This window comes from Centroberyx gerrardi, chromosome 13, assembly GCF_048128805.1.
Source record: "Centroberyx gerrardi isolate f3 chromosome 13, fCenGer3.hap1.cur.20231027, whole genome shotgun sequence".
Classification (NCBI taxonomy): domain Eukaryota; kingdom Metazoa; phylum Chordata; class Actinopteri; order Beryciformes; family Berycidae; genus Centroberyx; species Centroberyx gerrardi.
The window spans coordinates 5,593,011-5,606,232 of NC_136009.1; positions in this window are offsets into that span (position 1 = coordinate 5,593,011).

Sequence of the window (13,222 nt, forward strand, 5' to 3'; positions counted from 1 at the left end):
AAGCAGCTGAGGGAGGAAGAAAGAGGAAGGTAGCTACAGAGAATTTTAGCCATTTTTAGTTAGTTGGCTAATTGGCTAAAAATGAAAAATAACAATACTAATAACTACAATTTGCTGTTTGTACAAACAGTTAATTTGTGCTTACTGCATATAGTGAAAAATACAGAAAATGTCAAAATTCACAGGTCCATGCACTGCAGACACAAAAAGCCTTTTGCTCTAGATAATTTTGAGCCTTTGATTTCTTTCACGTAAGACATTTGAACAAAAACTAAGGACACTGTATACAAGATGGAACATGCAGCATTTTTCTTATAGGCTCACCTTTACTTAGGAGGGACTCTTGAAGGCCAGATGGCTTCTCACTCCTGAGATTTCTCTTGTTTCATGATAAAAGCCTATGACTTTTCCTTTTAGAAAGAAACCTGAAATGAGAAAAAGGTATCTTGATGCAAAACAGTTCCACTTTATTTCAAGTAAATATTAAAAAGTGTCATTATCATAGCCAAAGTGAAATGTCTAGATATCAACAACGATTTAAGTCAATTATGAAAAAAAACAATAGTCATGGACAGCCTCATTAGAATGTCACATTAACTCTCTATTGAAAACAGGCATAAAGGAAAAAGAATAGTCTCGTATCCAAATTCTGCCTAGAAAAAGAGAGCAACATTCTCCCTCAAATTTCCCTGCAAATCACTTCATCAAAAATCCAAAATCTTTCCTCTCTCTCCATCCATTTACTTTTTACATATTTGAACAAAGTATAAAAAAATAAGATTACCAATAATATCACTCAGATTGCACAGATTGCACACAATATGGTTTCACATAATAAACAATAATAACAATTACATTTATTTTTGATATATCAATTTTAAAAAAATCACATAATTCAAACCATACCTTTTTTGTTGTATTTCTCTGTTCTATGCCATGTTCATTGCTTCTTCTGCAGTGAAAGCTTTCATCTAAATGGGATTTTCAGGAGCACTATGATCTGAGAGCGAAAACAGCAACCAGTAACTACTCCCCTGTCTGAATGATGGTGAGGAGAAAGGACAAGACGAGAGAAGGACACATGGAGGCAGGCTCCAATACTCAACACCTCCTCAAGTGACCCTCACTAAAGAACAAACACTCTAACAATAGCAACCTCATCTAGTTGGCTCCGGTTTCAAACTTAAGAGAGGCAAGGTGCCTCACATCTTCCCTTGTGTATCCATGTGATTGTAAAAGTCAGAGACACAAGGACTATGGACAGCTGGGAATGGGACCTTTGATGGAGGGTTGACTGCTCTGCTAGAGCCTGGAATAGACAGAGGGCTATGTAAAGGAGTTGAGAATTTTGGTATGGAGGCAAACACAATGTCCACTGTAATAGTATGGAGGGCAAGCTGAAGAACCTCCTCTGGTTACTAAAGCTGAACAAGATTCACTGTTGTCCTCAAAGATGATGCATGGGTAGAACAGGCCCTGCCCACTGTATTTTCTCCTTTGACAGGCTACATCTAACATGGCTGCCGTGGAGTTATAATAATGTGCAAGTTCTAGTTCTATGGTTGCCAATTGAAAATGCTGGGTTGTGGGAAAAGGAGAAAATTATGAAGAACTTTGTCATGTCTGTCCATAGGCAACATCTTCATTGACTTAACTGACTTGCCATTGTGAGGAGCATAGGTCATTAATGTCACCATCAGGCCTGGACTAATAGTAGGCCTATACAGCTGTTGTGAAGCAATAACCTCCCTTAGATCTGTGTGTTCATGGGGTATGAGGCCTACAATGTTGCCACTTCCCTCTGAAACTTGGATATAATCTGTAGATGGTTTGTTCAGTTTTTAGCAAATAGCATGTAGACATGTAAATTGTTTTCCCTCAAATTATCCCTTAAATCTGTAGTTGTGTGTTTATGTTCCCCATGCATGTATGCCACTAAGTCTGACTGGTAGTTTGAGTGCAGTGTGTGTGTGTGTAAACCTGTCACAAAACCAACTGGGAAACTGGCACAACTATTTATCTTGTCTATTGTCCAGCAGGTGTTGCATTTTCATAAAGTGGAGACCTTGGTAGAGCACAGTGTCTCCCATAAGAAAAGACCTGTGTACGCCAACAGACAGGCCAGGACAACTCAATGACAAAGCCATGAGAGTGGCAAGTTGGTAGAGTGTAGGATTATAATAAGCTTCATTTACATGCATGGCTTTCAAACGTCTGGGGACCCACGTTTTCTAAAGAATTTTTTATGCAACCCGCACCTTACTTTCAATGGTTTTCTGCAAACAAACTTTCACCAGACTACAAACCTACAGTACTAGCCACATTATTTCATTCAGCCAACCTAACATCAAAGCAGGGGTCAATTCAATATCAGTATAATCATTTGCAGAAGAAATGGTAAAACATTTTGCCAGTTCAAATCCCAGGATCAACTGGGAAAATGTGGGTGGGGAAAATGAGTAACGCTCTCCCCTCCCTCAGCAACTACTATCAAGGTGGCCTTGAGCAAGACACTTAACCTCCAACTGCTCCAGTGGAGCTGCTTAGTCTCCAACAGTAGAAGACTGTGGTTGTACTGGGCAGCTCCCAGTGGCCAACAGTAGAAGACTGAGGTTGTACTGGGCAGCTCCCAGTGGCCAACAGTAGAAGACTGTGGTTGTATTGCTCCCAGGTGTGAATGTGTGTAACTGTGTAAATGTGAAGCAGGACATCACTGGAAAAGAGCAAGCATCTTGAGTCGACTTTCCCTGGATAAAGATTAAAATAAAAACAAAAAACCCCAAAAAATCAAAATTGTCAATATTTTTTCTTATGAAAGTGCATTCCCTCTCAACAATGTCTTAGGTTTGATATGCCAACTCCGATGGGAATTTTTTTTCACTATTTGAATTCTGACTATACCTCTTGAATTTGTGAATTTGCAAGTAAATTGAGCTATTCCCTGTTTTAGACAGCTGCAGCTGTACAGTCCATTATTGGTTCTTTATTGCCTAATCACCTGTTGCTGCTCCTCTGCATGTAAAAAACCTCTCTCCTCTGGCATGCGTCACAAGCTGTCCCCAAGCTGTCCACTAAATCATCAAGCCCCAAAGGCAGCCAGCAGGAATTTCACAGGTTATCTTTATGCTCAAGGATACACTGCCATGCCAAAAGGCAAGGGTAAGGGAAAGAGCAAGGGTACTGAGCTGCTGTGGGCCGTAGCATTTAATCTGTTGTTAATAGCTCTCTGACGTCTAGAAGTTTCCCATCCAGTTTTAAGCCTGCAACCCCTACTTAATTCTTTTAGACCTCAGGGATGGATTTAATACAATTGATCACGTAACTCTACTTGATCGCCTTAAACACTGTGTGGGCATATCTGATACAGCACTAGACTGGTTCAAGTCTTCTGTCTAATAAAACATTCCAAGCCTCAATAGGTAGGCTAATTCTTCCTTCTCCTCCCAAGACATAACCTGTGGGGTCCCACAGGGCTCAATTCTATGCCCCATCCTTTTCTCCCTATACAGTACATGCTGCCCCTTGGTCATATTATCCAGAAACATGTCCCTCCATTGCTATGAGGATGACATGCAGCTATACCTCCGCTTGGAGCCCAGTGACCCCAGTTGTCTTGACAGTCTGCGTGCCTTTTAGATATTAAGAGTTGGATGTCTGAGAACTTCCTCCAACTAAATGACGACAAATCAGAAATTGCTCTTTTCAGGACCCTGGACTGTCAGAATATAATCCACGGCAGACTGCGTATTTTTTGTTGCAACATGAAACCTGTAGCTAAGAAGACCCGTGGCTCTAAGCAAGATATTTTTTGGGGGGAGGGCCCATTCTTGCACTTAGATCCATGTAGAGTCCATTTTATATCAACGATATCAAGTTCATCTTTTTCAAAACACAACAATATTGAAGCAAATGCAGAGACAGACCATTATTTCCAGGATTTGTCTTATTAGAAATTACATTTCATGGGTCCACAAAATCAATATCCCATTACTTGTCTATAGAACAACTCCACACTGTACAACTGGATGACATTAGTGATTAAAGGGGACAGAGTTGTTCAAACAATATTTACTGAACTGCCATAGAGCATAGGACTAACATAAGTGACACCTTAAAATTGGTGAAAGGGTATATTGTGAGATTATGTACCAGTGTACTCACCCAAGTGTAGCTCTAATGTAGTATGCTGTGATGAAATGCCCTCTCCAGTAGGAACTGAGGTTGTGAGTGCTTCTGATGAAGCACCACTGGCAGCAGCAACAACAGAAGATCTATGTGGACCTATTAGACAAGAAAGACTTGTTTTAATTACAGTAACCATGGTAATGTTGTTTACTACTCCTGTGATGATGGTGATGATGATGTCGATGATAAGATAAGATAGCACTTTATTGATCCCCTTGGGGAAATTCAGGAATGATGTTGAAGACAATGACAGTTCAGTCTTGTTAGGATGTATATGATTTTATTGTGAGCCACATGGGCATGAATGGACACTTAGCCTAAGCCTATTTTCATGGATCTGGAATGAACTCTGGTGCAGTGGTGCAAGTCTCCTTTGTCACTTTTCTTTAATGTTTCTATGTGATACCATATGTTTTATGTTGTGACAGTTTTTATACTTGCTGCAGCATCTGGGACAATAAAACTGACTTGACTTAACTGGTATTCCAATATTAATTAGGTACAGGTAATAAAACCTATACCTATAAAATGTCTCTACTAAAACAGTAAAGTACATCCCATAATCAAATACCTTAATCAATATCAATATAGCAGCATTCTAAAAAATAAAACATTGACATATATCACTGATGTAAATGTAGATGTATGCTGTGATGAAGTGCCCTCCAGCATTAACAACCAGAGGCAGGACATGATGTTGGCGCGTCAGGACTCTGGGCTGCATCAGGATTTGATGTGGATAAAAACTTCAGCATTGCCACGTACACTACCAGTCAAAAGTTTGGACCCACCACATTTTTCTTTATTTTTACTATTTTCCACATTTTAGAATACTAGTAAAGACATCAAAACTGAAATAACACAAATGCAGGGTTCCCACACCTTCATAAACATCAAATTCAAGGACTTTTCAAGGACTTTCCAGGTCCAATTCCCTCAAAACACGGATCAAGGTTAATTACTGTTATAACACTGATAATTTTTATAATGAGAACTAGCAGGCTTTACAGAAGCTCACAGACAACAATTAAAAAGAGAGAGAGGCTTGAATGTGTGAACACTTCGCAACGACCCATGTCTATTTATGTCTATTTTCAAAAACTTTCAAGGCCTTGATTTTTTTTTCTCAAATTCACAAACTTTCAAGGATTTCAAGGACCCGTGGGGACCTTGCAAATGGCATTAGGCAGTGACCAAAAGTGTTAAACAAATCAAAGCTATCTTTTAGATTATTTAAAGTAGCCGCCCTTTGCCTTGATGGAAAGGCAAAGGCTTTGGAAAGAAATTCATACATAGGATCAACTTCACTATTTATATTTGTCTAAAAACACAAATTTCAAGCATTTAAGCAGAAGCCTTTAGATCAAAATGGCTTTAAGATAATGAAAAACATAGTACATTCTATCAGGTGTGTCCAAACTTTTGACTGGTAGTGTAGGATACATTATAATATATAAGACAAAAATATTTCTTTATTTTTTTGTATCATTATGAATAAAACATTACTAACAAACGCATAACATGACCATCTTCCATTGCATCCATTTGTACTATGTGCAGTATAGAGGCGTTGCGGTTGCGTCACAAATTGAAAAAGATTGTTGTGTGGCTGTAGAAATCTCAGAAATGTACTAAAATTGGTGGATACAGCAAGCAAGTGCCAAGTTAGCCAACTGATATTATCCTAAGAGGGCAATGCATCAAACAGAAACAAGCTACTTATCAAACCATGTTGTGCAATATCTGAGAGGTAAATGCCTGGTTATTTCATGTTGGCCAAACTTAACTTTGTCGCCATTTTTGCTCAAACTAAATGTGGTGTAACTCCAGAAAGCTGAATGGCTAACTAGCAAGCCTTAACTAAAGTTAGCTAGCTAGACTGACCTGCAGTTACAACCTGTAACGTCAAACCTCCACCATTTTCTCTCTTCTCCTCTTCAGTCTTCCTCTTCTTTTTTTCTGCACACCTAATTCATAATGTCTTTCAGAGGACATGTGGTCATAAATTCAAAGGACAGCAAAAAATGCAATGTTCTACACATTTAGTTGTGAGCAAGTGGTGGCAACCACCAGGACGGCTTGATAGGTGCTTTTGTTATGTAACAACCCGTACAGTATGGTTGGACGGTTGGTGAGCATAGGATTGTGGGAGTTCTGTAGAAACGGTGAGATTTCTTTTCAATATTAGTGTTTATTCTAAATTGTTGCGATGAATGTTGACATTTATTTTTCATAACAAATGGTGCACTTTGCTTTACAGTATGTAGGTTAACACACACACACACACACACACACACACACACACACACACACACACGCACACACGCACACCTTCACCAATGCACAGAATAGTGGTGGGAACTCTTTCTTATGGGCTGTTTGACAGTAGTACTGAATTGATTCAGGACCAGTTAAAAAGTTAGGCTAACTGAACCGAGGCTTACTTATCTTTGCTGTTCCAGGTAACATTAGGCTTGGCGAAGTGTCAAATAATGATAAAATTGGTAAACTCCGCCATTATGTGGTGTAATTTACAACTGTAAAAACTCAATACGTTGGCAGAATCAGGCCTACCCAACTCCAGGCATTGGTCTTTCTGATTCAACGGTTATTGCCAGCTTGCTATTGTGTCCATTCAGTTGTCACATGTAAAAGAAATGGATCAGTTAAACACTCAATGACCAATATACAGAACTAAGTCATTGAAGAGTAACTAAACCCCAACACAAATCTGTGTAAAGCTTGACATCTAATGGTAAAAAGCATACTACTGAATTTGTGATGTGCTGTTGTGTGATCTATGGTGCCAGATGATGTCACCTTCAACAGAGTACAACAGGTCAGCCAATCAGCAAATAGCAGATCGCAATTTCAGTAGCATGCCTTTTACCTTTAAATACCAGGCTTTATTTTAAATTTCAATTCGCCAATGGAATGTGAATGTTTGATACGTGACTTGACCCATCAATAGCTAATCAATAGCATGGAGCTGAACAGATAAAGTCGTCTAAGGGGCCCCCTAGTGGCCATGGGTCCCTGCTTATACTGCGTATGTCTCTGGCTGGCCCTGCTTTTGTAGATGTGAAGCAACTCCTGGACCTGGAAAGTAACTCACTCACTCAGTCACATACTCACAGTTATCTGACCCCTTGCTGCCATTAGAAGGCATGGCAACGTCTACAGACACACTGAACCAGGATCATTCACTCGCCTCCTGTCTGCTGAATTGTGTAGGCTGCTTCGCATCTATGACACTGTGTGTCCTTGTTTAGCTGTGACCAGCAGCTAGTATAAGTCACTCCATCGGTCGGTCGGTTGGTCCCAAAAATTAAAAACGTTACTGCGCATGTGCCATTGCAGGACACAGCTATAAAGACTCTGAGTTTAGCTGATGCATCACTTGAATTTAGCTGGGTTGGTAAAGCAGGGTTTTGCCACGTCAATTAAGCACCAAGCTGGTTGCAGCTTATCATGAATTACGTGCTTGTTATAGATAAAATGTCATTATCTGACTGCAGCAAAAAGTGTGAACTGGATGTTAAATAGCCTACCACTGTAAAATGAAGTCCATCAGTGGGGAAGTTTTACCAGCACCAGAGTTCTGCTTATACAAACAATGTGTAGTGTTACTTGGTTACTGAGTACTAATTGTTTGGGTAACTAGGCCTACTGGTAACAAAATGTCCTGAATCAATATTCTGTAAAATAGACAAATAAATTAAGTACATGTGAATAATGCAGAAGAAATCATACAATGGCGACACCGCTTTATATTTTGCTCATCTTTTTATTTCATGATTAATATTCACATCACTAGTTAACAATTAATCACAATGAACATCTCTTTCATACCAAATATTCATTATATCTCAGATTGAAGGAGGGGGGATGAGCTCTATCTAATAGGACAGATGCCTCTAACAACCAGCAGTTTGTTTGTTGTCTTCTGCATGCTCTTGCTATGGTGTTGTGCCCTATAGAGTAATACAATACACACTACAGTGGGGCCGCTCCACAATACTGAAAAGTAGATTCTTTTTCTTGTCTCCTCTCAATTCATAATTACAATTTGGGCATGTAGCTGACACTCCAGAGCAGTTTAAAATAAGACCAATAGTAAAACAACTCAACATTTGTGAATCCCATTACCAAAACCCATCTGGTAATAAACAAAAGCAATGCAATGCTAATGATGTATGACTCAATGCTACAGAGCTCTGCTTTCCCCCTTCCCTCGACAATAAAACTAAAGCTAGACAGCTGGAATCTCTCTCCATATTGCTTTTACTGGCTGCTAGTCACTCCAGCTGTGGTAAAGGACGCAAGTAGAGGAAGCCACTTTTCAGTACTGGGATGCCGACGTGCCTCTGTAGGTGGGAGACACAGCTAGGGGCTCCAGGTGCATATCTACCAACACTCCCTTTTTTTTCTCAGTTTCTCCTTTTTTTTCAGGCTTTTAGCTGCCGCTCTTCAAAACGCACATCAAGCGCAAACTTCTGTTTGAGCACAACGTTGATAGGTTTTTCCTATTCTTTTTAATAGGACGAATTGGTCCAAATTTTCTATTATTTTCAATCCGTCTTCGTTGCGCTGAAAGGACAAATTGGTCGTAGTCTTCCCTTGTTTCAACTCTGTGTTGGCAGGTATGTCAAGGTGTCTATATAGGAGCTGTCTAATACAGAACGTTACTTTCTACCACATGCCAAAAGACTAATACTGGTTACTGTTAGTCTAACTGGGGGTGGCGGCAGGCGGGAGTAAGGGCTGGGCAATGTGTGTCAGGTGCCACGTGGTGCAGAGCACGACCTCTGACCTCAGCTAAGCCCTTCGTATTTCCTAGGTCACTGAAAACCAATCAGATCATTGATTTCGATTTTGATCAACCAAAATTTGCCAGCCAATTGTGCAAAATGTGGTACTTTTGTTTTTCCACAGTTCTTAATGGTTTCTCTCTGTTTATGCAGCCAAAAGATTTTTAAATAAAAGATTTATGCATTCATTCTGTCTGCTGAGACCACACTGGACCCGACACACACCGCCTCCCTTCCTGCCCGTCAATTTGAATCCAGCAAATAGTGTTTCCATATTGTGATCTATCTTCCAAAACAGAACAGAGACAAACCTCATACATGTATTCATAATCTTGCATCTTTAATACAATACATTTTAAAAACATTCTTGATACTTCAGCAGCCCTTTTCTTGGCGGAAAAAAGGCAGACTCTGAAAAAAGAAAAGAACACTTTTCCTTCCTTGCGTTCTCGATCTTAATAATACTATTATTAACCGCAACGATAACAGGTTCATGAACGTGAAAGCTCTTCTGTCAACATCCACAACACCCTGTCAAGAATTCAGTAGTTTTTTTTTGTTTTATTTTAATTTATTTTAGTTACTTCTGTAGTGATAAAAACATGGTGGTGTCTATATACAGGGGACAGTGTGAGGGCTTAGTGGAAGAGGGGTAATGAAGCGCTATAACTGGGGGGGTTAAACAGTTGTGAACGGACATCAGAGTGAATCCAGTTATTACCTTCTGCCCAAGCTGCAGAGCTGGAGCTTCCACCTTACCCCAAAACCTAACCTTAACTGATTAAAAACATAAACCTAGTCTTAACCCTAACCTTATCCTTGGAGATTATATAAACCTAACCCTTATGGTACCTTAACCCTAGCCTTAAAGGACTACACCGGCTTTTTAGGAGTTTGGCCGATATGTGACGAGAGGATTGGCACCAAAATCATCTCTGTGTCTCCGGTAGATAGTTTTGCTAACGTTCGATTAGCATTATCCAAAGTATGAGGATCTTTTGATAAGCTAAAGTTGGTATAGGTTTTTATTCTATGGCCTTTAGATTCATAACTTATGAAAACTCAACCTTCATCATTAGTGAAGCCCATTATGAAAAAACAGTGCAAAAACTTTAGCTGTCTGGCTAACTTTGCTAACTTCTTGTGTAAACAAAACAAGTTACGCTTGTTAGTAACGCCTGTCAAGTCTCGCAGGAAGAGAGATCTTCTGCCATTGAAATTGCATTGTTTTTGTCCAATTTTATGTCTATTTTACCAACTCTAAACTGGTTTAGACGCATGTCACTAAAATTAGCTAACCATCGAGCCTCACAGCTACTACAAGTTCTCATTTTCTCACTTTTCGGATAATGTGAATCGCCTACGATTACCTATCATATTGCATGCTAAAGCATTAGCATGCGCGCCCCGGGCAGAGCTATCTACAGGAGACACAGAGATGATGTTAGTGTCAGTCCTCTTGTCACATATTGGGTAAGGTGACCAATTGGCAAACTCAACAAAAGTCAGTTTAGTCCTTTAACCTGGCTGATTATGAACTTAACCATTACCTTAACCCTAAATTAAACCTGGCTAATAAACCTTAACCTCACCTTAACTATGACCCTGACCTCACTAGGAACCTTATGCCTAACCTTAACTCTACATATAAATGAAAAAATCAATCACCAGCTTTTGAAGTTCGACTTTGCAGCTTGGTCAGAATGTAAGAACCAGTTAATCCTAACGGGTACAACAGGAGGGCAGACTGTAGAGTTGAGTGTCAGACCATCCTAGCCAATAGCACAACACCGACGACCAATATTCCACTAAAATCCACTAACTTGACCAATGAGATGAAAGGATACCGACTGTATCGTCCGGGATACACAACATCAGCACTTTCAGTCGCACGGTAGCTTACTCTTGCGTAGAGCTTCCAAGACACGTTAGGACTAACAGCCATTCCCACAGTATCTGTACACACGCCTCGCTGCATAAGACCTATCAAAGTGCTTTCATCCCATAGTTCCTCTATTCTCGAAGAAAGATTCACATTATTGTTTCACATATGAGCCACACGTCATGTATAATGTTTGGGAATGTTTTTGGCGGGAACGGTACCTTATCAAATACGGTCGTAAGGTGCTTTTAGGTTTCTAGTTTTTAATGTTGATAATTTGATCACTTGCTCTTTGATTATCAGTGCTATATCTAACTACCAAGACTGTTTTGCTCCTGAAAGCACACACTCACAGTACACAGTAGACAATATTTTTACCGGAATACAGTAAAGCAGCTTTGTATCACTCCAGTGCATCAAAAAGGAACAAGACCGTTTTCAGAGTGTGACAAACACAAGACTTTGAAGTTTTATGGGGAACTGTACATAGCTAATATGATTTTGATAGTATTTATGGTTCCAGACACAATAATATACTCATGTGGCCATTACGAAGTGGGCTAGTTTAGATGAAAACATTACACTACTGAGGTTCTCCGTAGTTATGATGCGAAGTTTCTCAGTCAGCCTTTGTTTAATCTATGAGCCAGACTATCAGTGTTCCAGAGGCTAAGTAGCGCTCTCTACAGGTTGGATGCAGTAACAACACTTCACGCATCTGACAACTTCAGCAACCGGCCACAAAAACGTCACTAATCCTTCATCGTTTCACCCGAAACCATCCCCAGTCGTCAATGCACAATGCATAGAACTAGAGCGAGTAGAACGGGCTCTTCCCATTCAAATCACTGTGCAATGGGAGTCGCTGGTTTCTGTTCATTTTACTTTTGTGACACATAACAACGTCCCGGGGTCTGTAAATTAAAATCATATCACAGTGTTGTTTTACTAAAACCTACAATGCCAAAATTGAATTTAGGTTATTTGGTAAAATAATAGAAAGTGCTCAATTGCTCTATTGTTCCACAATAGATCAATCAAAAAAGTCATGCCCTTTTTTTTTCCACAATAGAACAATCAAAAAAGTCAAATCATATTTAAGACATTTAATAGTTAATACTTAAATACTTTAATAATTAAGCAAGATATTGTTCCCTTATGACTTCGATTAAGACTTTTTTCTTCTCAACCTTCGATTTGAATTTTCTTTTCCTTTCCTTTCAATGTGGATCTCCGTTTTACAAGGACAGATTCGTTCACTTAACTTCAAATACCACTGGTCAGTCCCAGCTCTGTTTGACCACTAGCAGACCACTGCTGGTTCTACTGTGCTCAAATTAGGCTACATTCATGGCAAGTTGGAACAGGGCAGTTTCTCCAAATCAGTGAAATAACCGAATAACTGACTGAACTTAAGACAATTTTTGAGAACTTTTTCAGAATTTTTGACGTCACACTAACAAAAAACACAATTAGGCATTTGTAGCTAGACTTTAAAAGATTGCTTTTTTGTGTGCTATATTCTTCTATTTACACTAATAATGTAGGGTAAAATATACCAGAGACACAAACTATAAATTTGTCATCTACCTCTGTTGTTGTGCAGTGGTCACCTCAAGTTCCTTGATAGTTGCGCCAGTAATAGCTTGTAGCGACCAATCATAGCCTACTGCACATCATGAATGCAAATGAGTTCAAGGTTCCAAGCTCATTAAACGGAAATTTCCAAGCTCCAACTTGCCATAAATGTAAGATTACTTTATGCGATTACTTCCTGCAACTGAATTTGCCTCTCGATTAAACTCCCGCGGTCGCTCTCTGTCCTATCGCTCTCTGTCTGTCTGTAGTTCATGTGTATGCATTTGTAACAGGAGGCGTTACCAGCTAAGATCACTGTATTGCTGTCTGAGAGCTGTAGTGAAACACGGCAAGAGGAAATGGACAGGGAGAAGGCGGGATGAGGTGAGCCTATGATGAAGATGTCTGACGATGACTATGATGGGAACAACACAACGACACAGCTCGTCATCGTTTTTAACACTATCAGCATAGACCATCAAAACACAATACAGAGTGGGTTTCGTTCTAGAACAGAGAGAAATGCTTTTATGAACAGCATACTGTTTTTTTTTTATTGTAGAGTGCTGATTTCTGTTTTGTGTGTGTGTGTGTTTGTGTGTATGTCTCTGTGTGTGTATGTGCCTGCGCACAAGCAAGCGTGTGTGCTTACATGTATATATATCTGTGCTTGTGTGTGTGCTTGTATATGTGTGTGTGTGAATAAAGTAACCACGTTTTACAGATGGAAATCTAAGACGTATTGGCTAGTAGGAGGACTTAAAGG